The sequence below is a fragment of the Rhinichthys klamathensis genome, unplaced genomic scaffold, assembly GCF_029890125.1.
Source record: "Rhinichthys klamathensis goyatoka isolate OS25496 unplaced genomic scaffold, OSU_Roscu_1.1 h1tg000177l_1, whole genome shotgun sequence".
Classification (NCBI taxonomy): domain Eukaryota; kingdom Metazoa; phylum Chordata; class Actinopteri; order Cypriniformes; family Leuciscidae; genus Rhinichthys; species Rhinichthys klamathensis.
The window spans coordinates 329124-335649 of NW_026606706.1; positions in this window are offsets into that span (position 1 = coordinate 329124).

A 6526-nucleotide genomic window follows, 5' to 3' on the forward strand; every position below is an offset into this window, starting at 1 on the left:
GAATAACACTACTATTTTGTGACATCTGACAGCATTCTTTTGATCTAATGAGAAAAACCCCTGTTTGAATAAACTGTTGCCTGCACAATTAGATATAATATTCCAGCATAAACGTGTGAACTGGAGCATCTGTATGATTTAGATCAAATATTTTTGCCGCTATATAAAGAACAATTGTCACCTTTTGATAATCTAATCAGGATTTTGTGTGACCCTTGATAATGAGATCCATCTGCCAGTGGCTTACAATAATGCAAGCGAGGAAAAAAAAATACAAATGCAATACAACTTCTTTCACTAGGCTGAAAAGAGACTTTACCAATTTAGTACATAATTAATACGTGACAAAAAATAATGCCAAACAATTACGAATTACTAAACCTTCACAAGGACCATAAATTGCAGACTAAGTAAAGAGAGAAACGAGACTGTATGTGAATGAGGAATGATTTGGAAATGTGGCCAACAATTCTTAAATTTTTAGATTCCACCCAGCCACAAATCAATAGACTCAATGTTGCACACTGTGGAAATATTTGGATATATTAGGAAAATATGTCTCTGCCCGAATTCTGAGCTGTGATATGAGACTTTATAAATATTTGCAGAGGAAATTTTACAGTGTCTGTTATTCAGCCTTTTGAGGAGAGCACAGCTGTGATGGAAGAGCATGTATGATTGGTATGACACTAGGTTTCAACACACAATTAACGTAAATGACCCTAATTAACAGCCTTTTTCTGAAATATGGAAATGCTGCCAAAAAATTATCTGCCTTACCTGGATCCTGTTGTCAAATCCACTCGATAAACCTCAGTACTTTCAATAATTTTTTATTGAAAATGATATATTATACTTTTTTTTTTTCAATAAATTAAAATTAATTAAAGGGATAGTTCACCAAAATATTAAAATTCGTAATTTTTTAGTCACCCATATATTATCTCAAACTTTAAAGACTTTCTTTTGGAACATAAAAGATATTTTGAAATATTATGACATTTATTTTGTCCATCCAATGAAAGTCAATGGAGTCAAATGTTGATTCTGACTTTATAACATTCTTCAAAATATTTTCATTTGTCACACGGCATGAAGGTAAGTAAATAATTACAGTATTTTCATTTTTGGGTGAGCTATCCCTTTAAATGGTAGCTTTTTCAAATCATGATGTAAATATTAAGACATTAATTATGCTAATTCAAAAGTTTTTTAGCCAGTAAATTAAATCCGTCAGTCTATTTTTTTTCTTTTTTTTTTCCGTTATTATCACTTACCTTCTTAGTCTCTTTCTAAAGGCATATCATGAGCATCTTATTGTAGTAGTGTATTCAGTATGCATCGAGTGTCTGGAGGCGTCAGCCATTTTCATATGGTATTTTCATACCATATTTCAGCAAGGCAGAATAATCTCACTTAACATAAGAACGGTCCCTCTCTCTGGTGCGCTGCATTGCCCCCTGCTGTGGTTTTGTTGTTTCTAGTTTTGTTAAATAATTAATTCTTCCTCACAATTCCTTCCATAATCTATAGCTCACCATAACCAGGAGTAACAGTTCCAGAGCCTTATCCACCCTGCCATGACAATGAAAATAAGGACTTTTTGTGAACAAACATCTATGGTATTAAGTATTAAAAATGTTAGTTTTATTAACGTTTTCATTCTTAATTTTTGAGATCTCTATTGTGGCTCCTGGTTTTTCAAGATTCTTTTGTGGCCCACCAGATCAGGGCTTGAAGAGCTCAGTAATTTAATTCTCTTACCATCCACCTCCCAGCCCAACCTCCGGACCACAGCTTCTCTCAATCTCTTGTTTTCTTTTCAAGCCTGTATTTGCCTTCTCCCTCTCTCCCTCTTTCTCTATCTCTATCTGGGCTGAGCTGCCTCCCCGTGGTGAGGGTTGAATCCAGGGGCCACCTGCAGCAGCCGCCGCTAGCGCAGCCAGACGCCGTCGGCCCCCTTTGATATCTGTGCGGCAGCCACCCCAGCCACATTTACGCCCGCGCACCAGCCGCAAAAACCACCAGCTAATGTGGGATATCAAACAACAGTCGCCTTCTCTTTCTCGCCCGTTTTTTGTCTGTCTCTCTCTCTCCCTTTAGCCTTCATTCTCTCTTTTTCCCTCTCGTTTTCCGGGGGTTTGAATTTGGAGTATGTTTAAGCCGCCACACCAGCCGGGCTCAGGCCCTTTCAGAGGCACAGCTTGGGCTCCCCGTCTGGCCCATGGCCTCTGTGGCCGCCTCTATATTACACTGGCTTTTGTTAGCGCCGGCCCAGCCAAACAGGACCAGCCATAGGCCGCCATTTTCACCACCACCTGAGAGGAGATGAGAAACGGGGGCAACACACACTCGCACACAATGAAAAGAGCCGCATTTTTCAAGTGAGCTCCTCAGGGAAGCAAAAGCGAAGATGAAAAGAGAGTAAGGAGGGACAGAGAATAAAACGGAAGAAAAAAAAATACTTTCATAAATACACGTCTGACCAATCGTCGACATCAGTGCGCAAAATTAAAAAGAAATTCCGACTATTGCAACATGTGAGTGACAGTCTGAGGCTATTTTTTCCCCCAGTGTATATGTTAAGCACCAGTAATTGACTGAATTGAGAGGATAGGAAATATGGTTCGGTCACAACGTTTATACTTTTCAGACCAAGGAAGCCATGTTCACGGAGGGATACTAGCAGGCACCCCAAGAAGACTGGGATAATTAAATGAATTGACTAAAAGGATGCAATGAATATCCCTGCACAGCATCAGGTTAAAGCCCACAAAATTGAAGTCTAATCTAAAGAGTTTCATATCAATTTACTTGAACAGTAGAATGTATATCAACTGTCTCTGTGGTTAATTTCTGTTTGTGATGTATATGTGCGCACGGTTCTCCAACCATTAGTGGCAAAACCTTCTCTATAAAGCCACCTGATGCTAATAAAATATAGTTTCTAATATGTTCTTGAATACAAACTGCAACAATAGAACAGCTTTACCGTGCTATTCATTTCACTGACAACTGGGGGAAAAAAACACTACCAGGGTCCTCGACAATTGACAAACGTGTGGGCAAGCCCCTCTGTCTTTTACACGTAAACAAAAACATACACATGCTAAAAAATAAACAACGAACAAGTGATGTGTGTGCAAACACCTACTTACAAAGACGCTAACACACCATAGCAAATGCACACGCACACCTGAGTTACATGTGGTGCTAAACTTAAGCTAATTAAGTGACAGACAATTGCACACATGGGAGACATTCCTAGGAATCACTATCAACAACTGGATCAACATGGCAGGGAAGAGAAGGTGTTTATTAGCCAGTTGTTCGTACTTTGCTTCGCACTAAAGTGTCAAAATGACTCATTGTTTCTGTGATCTCGGGTGTCATCGCAAACTGGAACATTTCTATTAGATCCAAGGACAGTTTAGGTGGAACTGCTGGGCTAAGAAGAATAAAAATGAATTTAAAGACACAATTCACCCAAAAATGAAAATTATATCATTTACTCGCTCTCGTGTCATTCCTAACCTCTAACCTGGATCACTTTCTTTCTTCAGTGAAACACGAAAGAAGATATTTTTAAGAATTTTGGTTACCAATGACAAAAAAAACCCCACCAAGACATTTGTCAAAATATCATATTTTGTGTTCAAACTGGTTTAGAATGATGGGTAAATTTTTGCTAATCTAGAACTAGCTGACAGTGGGACTATCTTATAATTTTATATTATAAATATTCATTTTTATCATTTATTTCTTGTCAGTTAAGAAGACTATTTTTTCTAGGAAATGGTGCTGTTACTGTTGAGTTCAGTCAAACACTTTAAGAAAATCTGTGGCCCTGTGAGTATTTAAGTCGTAGATTGAACAATCATGCTGAAAGCGAGGTTTTGTAAACGTAACTTGGGGGGGCAAGAAAGTAGACGATAATTCTGTCAAAAGGGATGAGTGAAATTAAACTGACATTGTCCAACGTTATCGCCAGAGATTTGAGGAGGTATCAAGATAACAAATGCCTGTCAAATCTGTTTAGAGCTGAAATCGTCTGATGAAAGCGCACACCTTTGCCGCTAAAACATCTATCACAAACAATAAATGTTAATTCTCCTGCTATCTACCAGAGAGATTCCAGATAGATGCAGATCCATTGTGCTACACAGGAGGAGTTTGGAACGCTCTGTGGTTATGGCTCTAATGGCTAGTCGTTAGTAATGCTCAATGATTGTCATTAGGAAAACTCGTGGCTGAGCGTGGAAAAGCATATTACAATACACACCAGGCTGGATGAAATACAGAATAAGGCATGAATGTCTCACAAAGGAACTTCATGTTTTAACAATGTTTTATAGATGTAATGATAAAGTCTTTGATGGATATGGCAGGAGGGCCACTGTCCTGCAAAGTTTAGCTCCAACCCCAATTGATGCCGAGTTCAGACTGCACGATTTTACCCCCGATTTTGGCTCGCCGACAGGTTTTGAGAAATCGCCGACAAATGCCCGAAATCACAGGCAAATCGGTGCTCGTTCACGCGAGTGACACGCAGTGTGAATGACCAAAGACGCGATCTGAGAGAATCGCCGACGAGTCGCCGACGCCCGTGAGATATTTGGCATGCTAAATATCTGGACCTGTCGGCGATTCACTATTCTGCTGTGTGAATGTGTTCTGACTGAAAACTACATCGGTGATGACCGACAGCCAATGAGAGAGCAAGATACAGGGAGGAGGAGGAGGAGTTATAGACCAGAATATCAGTATTTTAATAGATAGGCCTATATTTACAATTATATCAAACAGAAACAAAGCACAAACATTTGCAAAATTATTTATTTACCCCCAACTCTCTTTGCAAAACACAGTCCTTGCTCCCCTCGTCTTCCCAACCATTTCCTGCATAAACTGTTTATTTATTTTTTTCATTTTCGCTACAAATCAGTGCACAGACAATTTTTAGGCTATCATTTTTAATAACAAATTCAGTGTCGCGCGAGAACTCCGGTCTCACGCACGCGTGATCTTCCGTTATTTCCTATCACTTCTCGCGTTTGTTTGGTTGTGAAACGTAGTTTGCGGACCAGGCAGAAGTTGTCGGCGATTCTTTCTTTTGTAAAGTCATGCAGTGTGAAACCTCCTGTCGCCGATCCATCGTGCAGTGTGAACACAGCAGCAACTGAATGTTACCCCCAGATAGTCATGCAGTGTGAAAACAACAGTGACCCGATTATTTTGAAAATCGTGCAGTCTGAACTCGGCATAACACACCTGGACCAGATCATTAAGGTCTCACATACTAATTACAAAGCCACTTGAACGCAAGCCTCCAAGGTTAGCAGAAAAAAAAGCGTAATGCCGACTAACGCTGCGGTATGCAGGGAAGGAGACCAGAGACAATTCTTTTTAATGGATGTCAATGGAGGAGAGGCTTCACTACGCTGAATAAACTGCTTTTGTGGGAAACCGGCCTTTCATTTAATGACTCAACAGCCCATCGGCTAATCTTCAACATGTTTGTTCTTAAACATTAGTTTTTGATTGATATATTTTTAGAGTTTACACAGAAAAAAAATTGTTGTTTTATAAGAGAAGTTACTGACAGTTGCGCAATTGGTATGATTCAGTCTACGGCACTACTTCTCATTCATTAGCTATCCGCAAACAGACAACTCTACACAAAATTCAATGACGTCAAGGCTGTGATGGGATTGGTTATCAAGGCACACGTGATCCAATGTTAGAGCCAGGGATCCTTGCATCTCTCAATAATAAGACCATATCTGCTGAAACTTCCAGGCAGGTGTTGAGGCAAGTTGGAGCTAAACTCTAAATCCTCCAGGACTGACTTTGGACACCCCTGTTAGAGAAGGAACAATAAAGAGCCCTCTCTGAGTGCCGTCTTCCAGTCACTTCACCTTGAACAAGCATGCTATTATCTTGTCTTTTGTTGTAGACTGTCTACAAAAGCTGTGAAAACCCTAAACTGTCCCACTAAAAGCACATTTTGTAAGACATGACCATGGCTAAATGGATTCAGTTATAAGAAATTGTGTAAAAGGTTGTAGATTACAGCACAGGAAGTGTTTAAGACTGGCACACTTGATATTTAACAATCGTATTTTGGTTATAGGAGTTATCAATGTCATTTTAGAATATTTGCAATGAGAGGATTAACATTTATGTTAATAAAATCCAATTACATCACCAACCATTCTTTCATTTGTTCTCAAAACTGAGATGCATCTGTGCGACATTTCCTGTCATTGCTTAACAATATAGTGGTCTACGTAGCTTAACTAAACAAAGTAGGCTAGAACTAAAGAGCATACAGCAGTTTAGAGCATGTGAGTTTTTCCTTGGGTCTGCAAAGGTTAAACTCAAGTGGCTGGTAACAACTCTATTATGTGGTGAGTCTCTCGTTGGCAAACAGAAGCGTTGCATGTAAAACTGCAGTAGAGGCCTGTCCCTGGAGACCCCTGTGCACAGCAGGTTAACCTGTCAGTGCTTTTTTAAGGCCTGATTG